Source organism: Maylandia zebra, linkage group LG2, assembly GCF_041146795.1.
Source record: "Maylandia zebra isolate NMK-2024a linkage group LG2, Mzebra_GT3a, whole genome shotgun sequence".
Taxonomy (NCBI): domain Eukaryota; kingdom Metazoa; phylum Chordata; class Actinopteri; order Cichliformes; family Cichlidae; genus Maylandia; species Maylandia zebra.
Window position 1 is genome coordinate 23,587,949 of NC_135168.1, and position 17,910 is coordinate 23,605,858.

Sequence of the window (17,910 nt, forward strand, 5' to 3'; positions counted from 1 at the left end):
CCCAGGCTACCTCCACCGAGGCGTTCCCAGGCCAGCTGAGAGATATAATCTCTCCAGCGTTTCCTGGGTCTGTCCCGGGGCCTCCTTCCAGTGGGACATGCCTGGAACACCTCACCCAGGAGGCATCCTTATCAGATGCCCGATCCACCTCAGCTGGCTCCTTTCGATGTGGAGGAGCAGCAGCTCTACTCTGAGCCCCTCCTGGATGGCTGAACTTCTCACCCTATCTCTAAGAGAGAGGCCAACCACCCTTTGGAAGAAGCCCATTTCTGTCGCTTGTATCCACGATCTTGTTCTTTCGGTCACTGCCTACAGCTCGTGACAATAGGTGAGGGTAGGGACATAGATCAACCGGTAAATTGAGAGCTTCGCTTTTACACTCAGCTTTCTCTTCACCACGACGTACTGGTACAGCGTCCTCATCTCTTGTCCACACACTGCAGCCGCAACACCAATCCGCTCGGCCAGGAACAGAGGCCCTTGCGGACCAATCCCAGGCTACCAAGACTAATCTATTTATAATATTTTACGGTCATATCAAATAGGATTTGTGCTGATGAGTATAAGAGGATGGATGAGTGAATGATTATTCTCAGTGTGTCACTGTAGAAATATAAACTCATACTGAAGTTTGTCCACAATCATGTCGCCTGCATGAAACCTGGTAAAGCACATGGGCTGAAATATCTACGATGTGATGTTGTGTCTTTGGAACATTGATTCTTCCCTTGTTTCCTGGACTTTGTGAAGATGTCCTGGAAAAGAGACAATGTAACTGTGGTCAGGCAAAGGGTATCTGCAGAACATTCAGAGACAAAAACAAAAAAGAAAAGAAGACACAAATCTGAAGGGGTCAGGGAGAAAAAGAGAGAGGAGAGAGAGAGGTGAGCTGAAGGTGCTGAAGAGACAGCAGAGCAGGACAATTCATCAGCCTGGCTAAATTAAGGAGATTACTGAGTGTGGTCCCCTGTGTGGATATGAAGGAACACACCTCCCAATGTGATTGCCAGTGGCGGCCGTGTTGTAACTCAAGGTTGAGTTTGGATGATGAGAAGGGGGTTATGGAGGATTATACGAGGACATTTACAACGTGATGATTCCAGGAAGACATTGAGAGGCGAAGCTCAGCTGGTCAGCAGCTTCACCTGAAGGCAGAGGAGTTGGACGATCTAACGGCTAATAGCAGGAGCAGCTTCTGGGATCTGCCTGCAGAAAACATTCAGTTTATAGGGCCACTCGGTTAAAGTTATATTTCCATCCGTGTTCTCACTGCAGCACCGAGCGTGCTGTTTCTGGTCAGCCTTGGTCTGTGGCCCCCCCTTAACTTTGAAGCCAATATTAGAATTAAAGGTTATATGCAGTGTTGGGTGTAATGCGTTACTAAGTAACGCATTACACCGTTTCCTCTGGTAGAGTCGGACTCATCCAGAGGAAACGTTCCTGTTTACCCTCAACTTTCTCAAGATGTTTGTCCAGTTAAATTACTTTTCCACTGAAAAAGTAGAGTAACTAATTACTGTTCATTTTTAGGTATTTTAATTACAGGTACTTACAATGTACTTGCGTTACATTGTAAAATAATTAAACTCGCTGAATATCATTATTTAATTTCAATAATTTATCTTCTAAAGGTAAAAATAAACTCTGCCGCTTTAACATCGCTGTAGTGCAGCTGTACGTCATTTCGCGCCAGTTTGCTGCATAGTCTTATTCTAAAGCAGAAGATGTCGTGTGGCTGTTTTATGAAATGGACATATTCCCGTCTCTTCACTTTTCTGAAACAAGCAGACAAAAACATTACAGTAATATATAAGCTATCTCCTGGGGAGAAAAAAACTATCGGCTGCTGTTAATAGCACGAGTAATCTACTGAAGCACCTGACACGAGAGCATAGACAAACACTTCTGAGTGATCCTTGTTCATCATCCATGGATAACACTGTGGCAACTCCTGCTAAGCAGCAAAACTTGATTTTACTCCAGCAGCACAGAAGGTGCTTAAAAAGGTGAGCTTAAAAAATGATTGCAGGCTACATTGTGGAAGAGATGCTACCGCTGTGTACTGTAGAGTCTCCGTCTTTAAAAAAAAAAAAAGTATTATTTAAAGAGTTTAATTTCTATTGTTTGTCCACTCAAGATTTATAGGGATTTTAAGAAGTATTTAGTTTAATTAATTTAGTAATTAAGTTACTTTTCTGACACAGTAATTAGATAAGTATTTTAAATACAATATTAACTAAGTAATTAGTAATTAGTAATTAACTACTTTTTTAAAGTAACTTACCCAACACTGGTTTTATGTTAATTCATTCTGTGTGATGTGAGCTTTTCTAGCTGTAAATGCACTAAAAGTCATTTAAGGTTGAACTACGTCAGGTCTGTAACTTCCAAGTGTCTCTCTACTGTTAAGCTTAAGCTGAGAACTCTGGTTTTCTGATAAAGCTCAGGGTTGGCTCTGATTACCTTTAATCATCTTTTAGTTGTGCTTTTGTAGGCCTCGGGCTGCTGATGGACCCATCGCCATGCTCTAAGCACCTCTCCTCTAATCCCCTCTCTTACACTCTTCATGCATTCATGTGCAGCTCTTGCATGCCAGTAACTGTCTCAGTGTTGTTTCCCTTCACATTTCTGCAGGTTCTGTGAGCTGCCTGTTTCTGATCTGTGGTTGCTGCTGTGCTGACCTGTGTCTGTTTGTTCCCGCTCGCATCTTTTCTCTCTGCTCTCTTTTGTGATCTCGGGGATCAAGACAGATGACCCACCTGCCCTGAGGCAGTTCTGTTGGATGTTTCTTCTTGTTAAAAAGGAATTTTTCTCCCTGCTGTTGCTAAATGCTTGCACGAGGGAATCGCTGGGGTTCTTTCCGTGATACCATACGGTCATCACTTTACTGTGTAAAATGCTTTAAGACGGCAACATCTATAAAAAAGATGAAATTTATAGAATTCTCATCAAATAAAATTGCAACATTTTTTTATTAACATAATGAGAAAACATTATTAAACAAATTTGGCAAATCCAAAGTCTATCATTAGAGTACGAATGATAGACTGTATTCAAAGCACTTTGAATCACCTTGTTGTTGAATTGTGCTATACAAATAAATTTGCCTTGCCTTGCCTACGAAGCACCTTGAGGTGAGCGTTTGGTGCTACATGAATAAAACTGATTGAAATTAACTTAACTTCAGGCCAGCCGAAATGTTTTTTTCACACTTAGGCCTGCTGTGTTGCACCAAAGTTGTTATATAAAATAGATTAAAACATATTTTGAATGTTTGTTTTTCATTAGAAATGTAGTGTAATCTTAATTTAGAAAAGGTTTGGGGCAAGCAATTTAAACTTGTTTTAGAGTGTGGGCCATATCTAAATGTTTTAATCTAAGAAAAGTGGCACTTGAGCAGTACACTTTAGTTTTACTATATGATAAAAAAATACTGCTGTAGTAAACAAAGGTGTCACGTCTGCAGAAAGTAATACAAAGGAACCTGAGAGGAGACGTGGAACATGGGACATGGACGCCTGAGACGAGGAACATGGACGAAACACAACAAACAGAGAAGGACAGGGCTTAAATACATAGAGGAATAACGAGGGGGCGAGACACAGGAGGAGAGCACAGGAACTACATCCACACACTTTCATACGGCCTACATTTATCAAAATTTGTCTGATAATTATCCAGAACTCGATTAGAGACTTTTTAATAAGTCACAAAGCTGTGGACTTCTTTTCCAATCAAAAGAAAAACTGTTTGAGCTTTGAAAATATTTAGCCCTCATTCAGTCGGCTTCATCCACTGTTCTGTCATCTTCTGATCAACGGAAGCAATGCTTTGAGCCACCAAACTTACCTGAACTGATGATCCAGACATCTCTGCCACCTCGTTGCCTGGTTTACGATGAGTAATTAAGAGCGCCCGGTGGCGCCAGTGTCCGGCAGCCTCGCCTCTGTCAGTGCGCCCCAGGGTGGCTGTGGCTACAATGTAGCTTGCCATCACCAGTGTGTGAATGTGTGGATGACTGGATATGTAAAGCGCTTTGGAGTCCTTAGGGACTAGTAAAGCGCTATATAAATACAGGCCATTTACCATTTACCATTTAAAGCACTAACAGTGTTTTGTTGTTGTTGACTCCACCTCGCCTTTCGGTCATGGTTAGCCAACCCGTTCTCACTCCCAAAGCGTAACATTTTACGCTAGGTGACAAATCGTCACCATATTACGTTTTCGGCTACCCACCACGTTCCTAAATGACGACCTCGGAAAAAGAGGAAATATGAGAACCGTCTGGACTGAACCTACACATGTTCGCTCTTATTCTTCAAATCGCTTAGAAACACGCTATTTAACATCATTAAAGTCCTGGTTAAGGTCAGGAATAAGGTTATGGTCAGGGCTAGGGATAAGGTTAGGTTTAGGGCTGGAATACAGGGCTGGAACGTCTACTCCCGCGGGAGCGTCATTGCACTGGATTCCAGCCATAACCCGCCGTGTACCATAAGAACGCCGAAGGTCTCCTTTCGCGTTCCTCAGGAACGCCGCGGGACGTGACAAAACGTCGACATGTTACGCCTCGGGAGTGAGAACGCTCTGGGTTAGCCTCTGTTATCAGAAAGGAAAAATGAACAGCAGAGATTTTCACGAGTTCTTACACCCTGATAAGACTGTCTTCCCCTGAAAAGCTTGACATCGTATAGTGAGTCAACACTAAAAATAACATAGGGATCTATGGTGTGATGATCTTCTTGCTCTTCTCCTTTATCAATAATTTCCTTTCTGTCTGTGGGTGTGCTCGTGGTGCACACCCACCCACATCACCAACAGCTGGAGAAACTTTAAGGTGAACCTCAAACATGAAAACAAAGTTGGGGAAGGACGTGCTGAGTTGTGGAGGTAATGCAGGCACGCTGGTCATGATGTAAGTCTGCTGAGTCCTGTGATGTCTTCTGTTGCATCCACAGCTGCAGGCTTTTCAGTGTATTCACCACAGGCTGTTCAGAACTGGTGTGTGTGTGTGTGCGTGTGTGTGTGTGTGTGTGTGTGTGTGTGTGTGTGTGTGTGTGTGTGTGAGAGAGAGAGAGAGAGAGCGAGAGCTGCAAAGCAAACACTGCACCCTGCCAGATAAAATGTCTCTGCAAAACTATTTTTTCATTATCTCTCATTAAAGAGAAGTACGTTAGCTCTCCATAAAAATATGCAACAAAAAGATATCTCAGATATAAAAGGAAGAAGAACTCCATGGCTTTAAAACCTGTTTGCAAGCTGTAAATAAATAAAACTTTGTTTCATGATGAAACAGTCAAACATAAGCCTGAAATAATTTTATCCTGGCTGATTTTTTTTTAATTTATGATTTGTTTTTGTACAATACCTTTTTCTGTTTAATGGAGGTATTGAACATTTTTTAATTAATGACACATTTTCCCCAGATCAATTCCACATCATCTATAACATCTTCTACCATTAATAAACATGCTATTGTTGTTCTACTCGGTGCAGTCCAATCACTTTTGTTTTGTAACTTCCTGTTAATCTTAATTACTAACTTTATTACCATTTGCATTGAAAGTTTGAACTTGACCTGTTGTATTTAATTAATGTGTATGATGTGGACGAACATAAACAAGTTGATTTTCTGATCATTTGCTGGAGAAAACTTAAAAACTGCATTTTCTTTGATCACCCTGTAGCAGAAGTGGCAGAGGTGACTGCTCAAAACTAGTTAGAGCTTATAAAACGTCTCCTTTTTGCTTTTTACATTTTGATACCAGGCTGATCTTCCATTTGTTTCTAAATAATTTTCTTTCTGGGTTAAAAACTGATGTGGTTACAGTTTCTAATGACCCCACAGGTTGTTTTTCTTCAAAATCTTTAAAATGCAAAGTTGTAATATATTCATATTCCAGGTATTCCTCATAAAATATGTTTGTAACATGAGGCCATTTGCATTTTTATTTATTTTTTCATTAATTTTTAAAAAAAATGCAGTTTTTGTATCACTACCCCACCCTTCCACAAGTGGGGTCAAAAATTACCCCAAGCAGTTCCTATGCAATTTTCTATGAAACTTTCATTCTTAGCAACTCTGACTGTCCCACTTACACTTCTGATGGATCAAGAATTAATTTTTACACAGTAACATACACGATTTAAAGTCAGGGCTGCACATAAGTGGTCTTCAGGTGTGTATTCGCTGTCAAAATAAAAGTATTCCCAGAAATTCAGAGAATACGCGGTTCTTTTGCGGTGGAGGGATACCAAAGTAATTGCTTACGGAGCTTGCTTCTTCGACATCTTTAAGAGTTCTGAACAAATGTCTGTCCTCCTCCAGAACATGTACGCAAACGAACGTTCCAACTTCTTATCTGGTGCGCATCTTTTATTTTGACAGCAAATGCGCACCTGCGGACTATTTATGTGCAGCCCTGTTTATAGTTTTCTGTGCATTTCAAACATTGTACTTTCTGATGTTTTTTTTTTAATATTTAAAGTAACATGGCTGCTATGAGGCCAGCTGTGGACCTTGCCCTACAAATGATCCAGGACGGATGGGATGAAGAGCCCATCGGAGGCATTGACTCAGAATTTGACATCTCAGATATAGAGGACCCAGACTATTGTCACCCCCGTCCCCCCGAACAAGACTAGTCAGATACAGAGGAGTCCTCTGAAGAGGAAATGGATATTGAGTCTAACAGAATGAGCCCCTCTTACTGCTCTGGCCACAATATTCTGAATTAGTCAGCCAGGGCTTGCACCTGGGTTTAGTACTTTCTCCCCAGTAAATGCATGGAAGATGTTCATGTCTGATAATATAATAGAAGAGGTGCTGACATGCACAAACATGGAGGCACTAAGAGTAGCCACAGACAGGGGAAAAGAGTGGGAAAATGTAATCAAACAAAAGCTCCTGGCCTTCATTTGATTGACCATTTTTGCAGGAAGTGAGAAGAACTGGGATGTACAAGTTTTTTGGGAGTCCTCTGCATAACCCATTGTACAAGGCCACTATGTCAATTCAAAGATTTAAAGATATTGACCGTTTCTTGCACTTTGATGACAAGAGGACCAGAGCCTACCGACTGAAAACAAACCATATGGCAGCTTTCAGCTACGTATGGGGCCTGTTCCTGGTCAACTGCAGGCAGAAATTCATCCCTGGTGATTGTGTTACAGTGGATGAACAACTTGTGCCTTTCAGAGGGAAGACCCAGCTTCTGCAGTATATGCAGAGCAAGCATACAAAAGTGATACAAGCGATAGAAAAACTGCAATTTCTTTAAATTAATGAAAAAATAAATAAAAATGCAAAGTGCCTCATGTCACAAACAAGTTTTATGAGGAATACCTCAAATATGAGAATGTTACAACTCTTTGTTTTAAAGATTTTGAAGAATAACAACCAAGTTTGTTGCAAAATGCATTGTTTCTATTTGGGGTCATTTTTCACCCCACTCGTGGAAGAGTGTAGGTATTGATAGGTTGTGCATCCAAGGGTTAAAAAAGTTGTTAACATAAACTTAACAATGTAGTTTATGCTGTACAGTGTAGCGAGGAATGCCCAAACCTCTACATTGGAGAGGTTTGGGGAAACAGCCACTTCATAAACGCATGGCACAACATAGAAGAGCCACCTCGACAGGACAAGACTCGGCAGTCCATCTGCATTTAAAGGACAAAGGTCACTCTTTCGAGGATGCCAATGTTTACATTTTGGACAGAGAAGACAGATGGCTTGAAAGAGGAGTGAAAGAAGCCATCTATGTCCACTGTGAGCGACCATCTTTGAACAGAGGTGGTGGCTTACAACACCAACTGTCTGCCATCTATAATCCAATTCTGAGATCCCTTCCCAGATGCCTTAACGCCCACTCACATCCTGGGCCATCTGACCTCTGGAAATCACATGATTAGGGTGGGGCTAGGTTTCACAGTGGGTTCACCCGAAACCTTGGCTGATTGTGACTTACATCCATTTTCACACCTTGGCTCATGTGATTAGGTAGAGGATCATTAGAGGGTCTATTGTCTCTCTTGGGGGGACACTCCCACAGGACTTAAGTCTGGGAGTCTCCACCATTTGACCCTAGAACTGAAGAAGCTTCTCAGATGAGAGGTGAAACATCTTCAAGCAACCTAAAAATGTCCAGATGCTTGACAAGCTCCTTAGACTGTTTTTGTGACTTGGTGCTCTATGTATACAGTTCAATTGAACTTGCTTCCTCCACAGTTTGAGGTTGTGAGAGCTCACATCTGTCTTCCTGCTATCCTTCTAGCATTTAGCAGGGTTATTGCTGTAGTTTTCTTTACAGAGGACAAAATTTCTTCTGGCAATGTTGTTGTTTATCCTTGTTGTTTTATTTCATCCATATTTAAGTTCCCATCCAAATGTAATGAATTGAGAAAATTGGCAAAATAAATTGAATGCACATTTCCATCAACTACTGTTATGGAAATATTAGCAGCCGGCTTGTTGAAGTTAGCAGTTGTTGACACTACAATTTTCCAGCTGGGTGCCATTAAATCATTTTATAATAAAAAAGCACAGGAAGATGACTTCATTAGGAGCAAACCAGTCAAACCCCAAACTGTGAAAAATTATATAAAATGAGAAAACATGATTGAAATTATGTACACCAATCAGCCACAACATTAAAACCACTGACAGAAAAAGTGAATAAAGATAATTAAATTGTAATTATAATACACTGCTTTTTGATCCAGGCATTGGGGCAGTAACCCCCCCCCCCCCCCCCCTCCCATGATGTAAAGAGCAGCTCAAGAAAAGACACCAACATTTAGACCCAGACCTCCAGCCTCCCCACATCCCAGACTGATCAAGCACTCATGAGATGTAGTGGATGAGGCTAGACCATATACTGGACCATCAGAGGATAATGACTTCATCTCGTGCAGTTTTTTTCCCCCATGTCCTCCCACTCTGGATGTTAAAGTCACATGATTCATGTACATCATCACTGATTTAAAAAAAAGTGGTTTCCATTATAGTTTGTCACATTTTGCTTTTACATACAATGTAAACACAATGAATACAATGAATATTCCATCAAAACTAAAACTAAATCAAATGAATTTAATATTTCTTTGTAAATTAAATTCTGTGTAAACCATCTTGATACTAATACTTGTGAGCCTCTCTGAGCATCACAGCAGATGTCATCGTATCCAAGTAACTGGCGATGGAACATATTTTATTTCTATTTTATTGCCTTTGAACCCTTCTGCAGTTCTGCAGTAGACCAGAAACTCCAGAAAACCATGAATCAACATTTGGACATTACTGGTGCGAAGATCGGCTGCACCAGAAACAGAACAAAGTTACAGAGTTTCCAGTAAAGACATATGTGTTCTGCAGTTTGCCACTTTTTGGCACCATCTGTGCAGGTTGAAAGTTCTTATTAAATAAAGCGGAGAAGAGCACTGTACACCACGGCAGACGAAACAAGCAAATGAGACAGGAAACTGTGATTTTTTTAAATTTATTTTTTGATGGGAAACTGCTCTCAAAGCAAGCAGGGACATGGAGTTGGAGTTGTTATCCTTGTGGATTTAAGTTTTGGAGGCAAGACAGCAAAAGAAGGAAGAATTCATGACAACGTGTTTCAGACGAAAAGAATGGTTTTAGTCTTCTTTTGCTGGTTAAGATCATTTTGGTTGGAAAATGATGAAGGTTCAGTAGGTTAGAACTCTCTCTGCATCTCTCCATCTGATACACTGTACACACTGCAGTAGTCACACCTGTTGCACATGCTCTAGAGTAAAATAACAAATGACAAAGTTTCAAGGGTTAGAGTTAAATCCAATCATATGTGCAGGTTGTGACCAGCCCATGTTTGATGAACGCACTATCCTGAGTTTGAGGCCAACGGCGTTCTCTAAAGGATTGACAGTCAGCGTCAACAACTGTTTTTTCCCCCCTTTTCTTATTTATTTGGTTTTTGATCTAATATGCTGTATGTCCCCTCTTAAAGTTTCTGCCTTGTCCAATGTGACTTTGTTGACTGGCCCAAGATATGCATCTCATAAATGCAAATCAAATATTCTCATTTTATATGGAAATGATGCAATGTAGGTGATTACTTTCACTGCAGTCTTTTATTTTGTAATGTATTTTAAGGATAAAAATGTAAATGGAAACATGCCCTAAGATCTGAGGACAAGATCAGTTGCACAAAAGAGCAGCAGTTAACCAAGTTAAAGAAAGATCATTGTCATGGATAAAATAAATCAATGTTGACTTAGTTTGTATGCTAACCATCCAGCTGTACCTCATCTCTGAAAGGATCTTTATGGCACAAGGTCAATTCAAAGAGATGATTCAAACATTCCCATTTCCCAAACTGCCTCTTCTCACCTAGCAGGATGGCTTCTGTGTAATCTCTACTTTAAATATAAAGAAGAACTGGAGAGCTAAACACAAGAATGATGTTGCAACGGTGAGCTGATGGTGAGTGGATAAACCTGTCACACTGTGGGAAACTACCAAGCTTTTGTGGGTTACATGGTAGAAGAAGTGCCGTCAAAATAAAGTACCTATGCAGTGAGGTTAGTTCACTGCTTCCCTTCACACTTCTCAAACTGCTCAACCTCATGTCCTCTCCTCTCTTTGTGTCTCCTCATCACGTCCTCTGGAGGGAGGAGCTTAGACGTGAGGAGTCTAGGCAGCAGACACTACACAGAATGAAACATCTTTGCCTCAGAGCCTCATTTTAAAATCATGCCAAGTAAAAATGACCTGTGGCTCCGCTGGGTCATAAATAGCTTTGTCAAAGCCGCATTATTTTATGGTGGTTGTGGCATGTTTCATATTTAGGGCCACTGAAATAAATCTGAAGCAGTGTGGCAGATATTGGACTAGTTCTTAATCACTGACAGGCAAAAAGAACAACTTCTGAATCCAAACCAGAAGTTAATTAATTTTTTACCCCTGAACGCCTACTGGGAGAAACTATTGAAGCACTTTTCTGAACTGAATGGTTTCTGTCATATTTTAGGCCTGTTTGTAGGACAAAATGCCTGGGTTTGCATCAGAGGTTAGCAAAGGTGGTCTACACCTGTGCAGATACCTTTGGAAAAGCCCAGAAACTAAAACCAAAACTTTACTGATATATGCTAAGATATCAAAGGTCATCATTAACATCAGAAAATGTCATCTTTATGGAGGAAAGAGTTACAGAGTCCTCTCTCCAACACCTGAGCGTCTTCCACTCTGACTCTGAGACTGAGACTAATGCTGACGTACAGCAACGCATAGTGATGGGGACAATCAGACACAAGTAAATTCAGCCAAGAGGAAGGCAAAAAAGCATGAATGACACAAGGAACCTAAAGCTGCACAACAGGACACAGGTATCAGTAATTTTAATACTTAACCTAATATTTAACTTCAATAAAAATGGTCACTGGTAACACATGCAACCTCATTCATGGTGATGGAGTGTGCAGCTTCTGAGTTCTGAAAAAATGAGATACATGCAATAAAACATTTGCAAAGTGATATTTTTAAGAACTCCTTTTCTACCTTTTCCCATTGCACTGATACATGATTTGCTGAGCTGCTGTTTGTGCACTGGATTTTAGTCCAACTTCTTAAGAGATGATTGAAAAATGAAATATAAGACTTTCTGGGCAAAGTTTAGTTCTGAAGCTAAAACAGTTTATGGCGATACAAAGATAGAAAGTTGGTGTTGAAAATGATGAAATAATGGAGAGAAACGCTGCACAACATGGTTTTTTTTTTTGTTCGTTTTTGTGCATTAGAATCTGACAGATGTAGGCACAGGTTTGGACACATGCTCTCATGGAGGTCTAATACTGTGATGTTAAATCCTAACTCGAGTTTTTGGAACATTTTTACTATAAGTGTAGAGAAATCTGTTTCCCATTGGGTCATTTTGTGTATCTTCACTGTATCCTCCACTCGTCCTGTGACACCAGCTGTTGTCATTGAATATCTGCTCTGATATCAAGAATCCTCGAGTTTCAACCTTTCTACAAGTCTCCCTGTGAAGGCTGCCTGAATGGCATAATGACCTTTAGTAAAGGATAAATGTTACGATGCTTTCAAATAAAAAAAAACAATCAAAATCAAAATTTATTTATAAGCACATTTAAAAACAACACGGGTTGAGCCAAAGTGCTGCACATAGTAGAGATAAAATAATAAACATACATAGTAATTATATAAAAGACTAGTCATAATTGAAAGCTAAAGAGTACAAATGTGTTTTCAATTGGGTTTTAAAAATGTCGAGTGTTGGCAATGACCTAATGTGAAGGGGCAGACTGTTCCAGAGTTTGGGTGCAGCGATCGCAAAAGCTCGGTCACCCCTGTTTTTCTGGGGATAGTCATAAGCAACTTATCTGCAGACCTAAGGGCTCTACTTGGATTATCTTTTGTTAAAAACTTTTAGAGGGAAACTGGAGCTACTGATCCGTCCTGCTGCTGAACATCAGCCTCACTCAGCGCACCTGTTCAGCTTGCAGCAGAAACAGTTAATGTGCTAAATGAAGGTCTTTGTGGATGGTAAAAGAGCACAGTGAACTCACAGCAAATATCAAATATCAGCAAATATTAAAGTATAGCATATTGTACCTTGTAGAGTACAGTTGTTCTTGGGCTGCTGCTGTCAGACTCTTCACATTTCTCAGTGAATCAGAACAACTCCTGGACTTCAAAAATACGACTCAACCGTTAACCTTTGCCACTATTGCCTTTGAATCGGGAGACTTCTTGTTTTTTCTGCAGTAACTTCACCTGCCAACACTGAACACCGGCTCCTTCTAACCAGGTGCTGAAGTTTGACAGGCCAAATTATATCCAGTCTCTTTAAATTGGGAGGTTTTCTGTTGCACTAAAGGATGTCTCGGTTCTAGCGGTGAGTTCTTATCTCAGGGGATCAAATCCTGCTGTTTTGTCAGAAGTGCTGTTGCAGAGATACACACAAGATGGGCTTCAGTGTTGGAATATATATCACAAGTTTTTTTTAGTCTTCTGTCAATTTTAGGACCTTTTTTGCTTTTTTTGATTCACTTTTTACTCTCCTGTTTGTGGTTGGTTTTGCAGTCTACTGCACATCAGCCCTGCATGCTGGACAATTATGCCAACTGTGTGTTTAATCATGGCACCAGAGGGTTCTTTATGTCGCTGGTTACAAAGTGAGAACCATCTCGCTACTGCCACAACCAAAGGACAACTTGGCCTTATCTGTGAAAGGCAGGCAGCAGGTGAAATAGCAGTACTTGACACCCACGAATGACAACACGCTAAGTATGTAAATACTTAAGATGTAGTGAAACACAACCATCAGGCGACTGGCATGACAGAGGGAGTCAGAGGAGAGGAAAACATCTACTGCAGGAGCAGCTGTGCACAGAAGAACAATCATTTATATTCAGTTTAACACAAATGCAAGTGAAATCAAATTTCCTTGAGCCAGTCAGAAATAGTTGTAAATTTTGGCTGTGACTGAGCAAACACTGCTCAGAGATCTGTGCTGGGAGACTTTGGCTCCTGAGGTTTAATGTTTGAAGAGTTGATTAACTCTTTATTAAGATTTCATCAGTGAGGGATTTAAACCTGCAACCTTCCAGCAGCACAGCTGTGAGCCATCTTCTGCAGGGACGGGTCAGCTGGGTTGGTCCACACACTCCAAATAAGAACAGGAGCCAATTACAGCCTGCTGTGACTATAAATAACCACCACAGCACTTTACTCCACATTTACATAAAGAGCTATAATGGCTGTGTAATGGTTTAAATATTCATCATGCTTCCTTTGCATTCCACATACTGCTGAATTATAAAAGGAAAACTGTACTGAAGTGAAACCCAAAGATGTTCTGCAGAAAATCTACAGTATGGACAATAAAAACAAACAAACCTACATAAAGAAATTCTATTTGTGGTCTCCTCCAGTCAAGACCACACTTGATTCCGCCTGATGTGCCGCAGCACATTTTAGGAGTGCACGCAAGTAGCTCTCCTCTCTGCTTAATATAAAGCAGCAGTATTATTACTGCTATAGCTTCCGTTTTTATAGAAGGCACATGACACAGAACAGATGAGATCAACAGGAAGTCAGACACAGAAAATTCAAAATAAGAGACCCTGTGCAGACTAAATGAGGTGACACCAACTGAAGGCGAGAATAAAACATCAAAAACAAGTAGTAAATATTGCCACAATCATTGCATTGATAATGAGACAATTGGCAGTAAATGAAGACCAGCTGATCTTTGCTATAATCTCTGCATAATTCTGTCAGACTCATGTTTCACATCTCAGCACACTCAGTGTGAGTCTGAGCTTTGTTTGCTGTATACATCATTCATACTCATATTTAGTACAAAGTCCTGTGTTCCAACCTGTGCGACACATCTGTCTATCTGTCTGTTTCCTTTATTTAGTCAGAAATTAGCCTGAGGTAGGAGCCCTGCACACTGAGCAATTTTCCCTTTACACTAATGAAGACATCATATTCTTGTCTCTCTCTCTCTCTCTCTGTGTGTGTGTGTGCGTGTGTGTGTGTGTGTGCGTGTGTGTGTGTGTGTGTGTGTGTGTGTGTGTGTGTGTGTGTGTGTGTGTGTGTGTGTGTGTGTGTGTCTGCTCTTCAGTCACAGTATCGCTAAGCCTTGTGATTCCTTCAGTGCCTGCAGACATTAGAATCACAGTCACGTTCCAGCGGACACTTCGGACAAAATGGTCCTGAGGAGAGAGACTGTGTGTGTGTGTGTGTGTGTGTGTGTGTGTGTGTGTGTGTGTGTGTGTGTGTGTGTGTGTGTGTGTGTGTGTGTGTGTGTGTGTTACTCTAAAATCACAGAATACATTTTTGGAGTGACAACATTACAGTATTACACTGCACAAGATTAAAGACACTTCAGAGTATCTTACTGACTGTATGACCACCCAGGCAGGCCTGCACTCTCTCTGCTGATAAATTATAAGATCATTCTGAAAAAGCCTCTAATTTATAATAATTCTTATGTAAAACAAAGTGCCAATACCATGAGATGCACCATGTCATAAAAATCACAGGTGGTAAACAACCTGCTGCTAATGAAGACTCGCTACAAGCAGTATTTGAGTGGTTGAATAATAATAATCCTACTACTACTACTACTAATAATAATGATAATAACAACAACAACAATAATAATAATAATAATAATAATAATAATAATAATAATAATAATAATAATAATAATAATAATAATAACTAGAAAGTGCATTTTCTGAAGAAACTGCAGTGTGAATGCTTGAATCTGAATGTATGCACTGAAATGAATTAATTGCTGAATTTTGAGTTAAAAATATTGAATGAGATTAAAAAAAAACAAAAAAAAAAACAAATTTAACCTGAAAACAAAAGTGCTGAACTGCTAAAAGCTGAAGGTTACACAGAAGAAGGAGTTGGAAAAAAACTGAAAATGTTTTAAATGTAAATTAGAAAACCCTAAGAAATGAGAAAAGAACATTTAGAGTCAGAAAACATCTGAATGAATATTAAAAGGTCATATTCTTTGAATCACTGAATGACTCAAATGTGATCCCTCCACTTTGATCCACACAGTTTAAAAAGTTTAAATGCCTGAGCTTTGAAAGATACGGTGTTGGAAAGAGAACAATAATGGCGACAATTTGAGGGTAAAATGATGGCTGTAACACTGTGGACACAGCAGCAGTTGAAAGAGAAGTGCTTAAGATGAATCTTGGTACAGTGGCAGGCAGAGCTCGTTAAGCAGGCAGGTGTGAGCCTGGTTGCTATAGTGACCGCACCCAATGGCTCCATACACACGTACACAGACATGCGCCTCACTTTTGCTGCTTAAAATGAACAGAAAAGTCAGGCCGAAACAAATCGTTCCCAAATGAAAAGTAAAAGTCGTATTGACAAAATTCTTTCACCGTGAGTGACAGCAATGTCTAGTCTACTGAATTCTCAGTTTTCATGCCTGTGGAGTTTATTATATGGACGTGGTGACAGTGGAAAGACACCATGCTCTTCTGATTTTCAAACGAACCTTCTGAGCCATTTTAACATTAGAGTCTATGGAAGAGTTGGAGGGAGGAGGCTGTGCATTGGTGACATTTACGAAAGAACCATAACACCTAGGACAATAGTAAACACATTGGATGAAAGAGGACAGCGATGGCTACGTTTTGAGGGTAAAATCATACCTGTAGAGCAAACGCTGCGGACACAGCAGCAGTTTTAAAAAAGATTTTAAGATTAATTTTTTTGCTCCTCTCACTCTAGCAGTTGAGCGGTCTCACTCTAGCCCCAACATTCCGTCCCATACACACCCATTATAAACTTTGAAACGGGTGAAAAAACATCATGAAACTTAAACTGGAACTGAAGAAAAAGTATAATAGATATTGAAAAGATAAATACAAGTTGAATAGTTGAATGTCTTGTCTTCGTTTTAAAGTTTGAATGGTGGCTCTATGTCAATGTATGTGGAAGTAGATACAGTTTAAAGAGGAGGAAGTTGAATGAGAATTTGAAGGGTCTCCCCATTGAAATACATTATAAATTTTTGTTGAAAAAAGTTGAATAAAATTAAAAATATAAATGTTAAAAATGAGAAAAATAGAAGCAATGTTGTCCAAAAGAATAGGAATCTAACGGTGTTTGAATGGTTTTTCTAAGTTGAACGGTTTTGAAGGAGATAGATTACAAAAAACGTACGGAATACAGAATAATAATAAAATAGAATAAAGATTAGAAGAACAATACTGTGAATGCTTTTCAAGCATTCACACTAATAATAATTGGTAATTTACTAACCCTAAGTGGAATTCATTGCATCCCATTTGAGTAGGAATTTGGTGTATACAGGCAGACAGGCTTGCGTGCAGTCCTCTAAAAATAAACTTGTTGTGCATTCTGACTGCGGTTTTCTCTGAGGCAGGAAGAAAGCTACGTTTGGAAGCTTTCCATTAGCATCTGAAGATGCAGAGTCCCTGCAGCTCATTTATAGGTATTAAATTCTGATTTGGTGGCATCTTACTCAAGGCTTCATATAAAGGGGATCGTCTACAAAGCCTCAAAATCTTTGTTTGGTCCTCCTGGTATCTGAATGAAAACAGACATAAGTGAATAACCACCTTAGAAAAAGAAAAAAGTAACACATATTACAGTCAGCCCATAAAAAAGATGATCCCGCGATGCCCCTTCACAGTTGCCTCCTCATGCACCTCCAAACTTCAAATCTCTCCAATTTCATCTCGAGTTGCATCAAAGCCACGTCACAGGATCAATTTCATCTAAAAGAGTGAAGAGGAGTTCACCAAAGCTGCAGCACCTTATGGCAAATAAAGAAACACTAAACAAAGACATGTATTTGGTACCAAAGTGTTAATAAGTCATATTCAGACATGACTCCATTCAATTCAATTTTATTTATACAGCACCAAATCACAACAATAGTCACCTCAAGGTTTATATTGTAAGGTAGACCCTACAATAATACATACAGAGAAAAACCCAACAATCATATGACCTCCAATGAGCAAGCACTTTGGCGACAGTGGGAAGGAAAAACTCTCTTTTAACAGAAAAAAAACCTCTGGCGGAACCAGGCTTGGGGAGGGGCGGCCATCTGTCGCGGCTGGTTGGGGAGAGGAAAGTTAATCCTTTTAAACAGTGAAACGGATGCACTGTGAAGGCCCTTCGATCATGATAAGAACATAAAAATGAATCAGATTAAAACTTTGATCTCTTCTGCTCACGGATTTGTTTCATTGATTTGTGAAATCAGACAGTGTGAGCTTTTGCCTCCTCCCTCAGTTCAGCAGGAGCAGCTCGGTGTGTTTTAGTGAGGGCTCCTCTCCCTTCCCGTAACTCAGATCACAGACACGTGATTTATCACTTTTACAAATATTAAA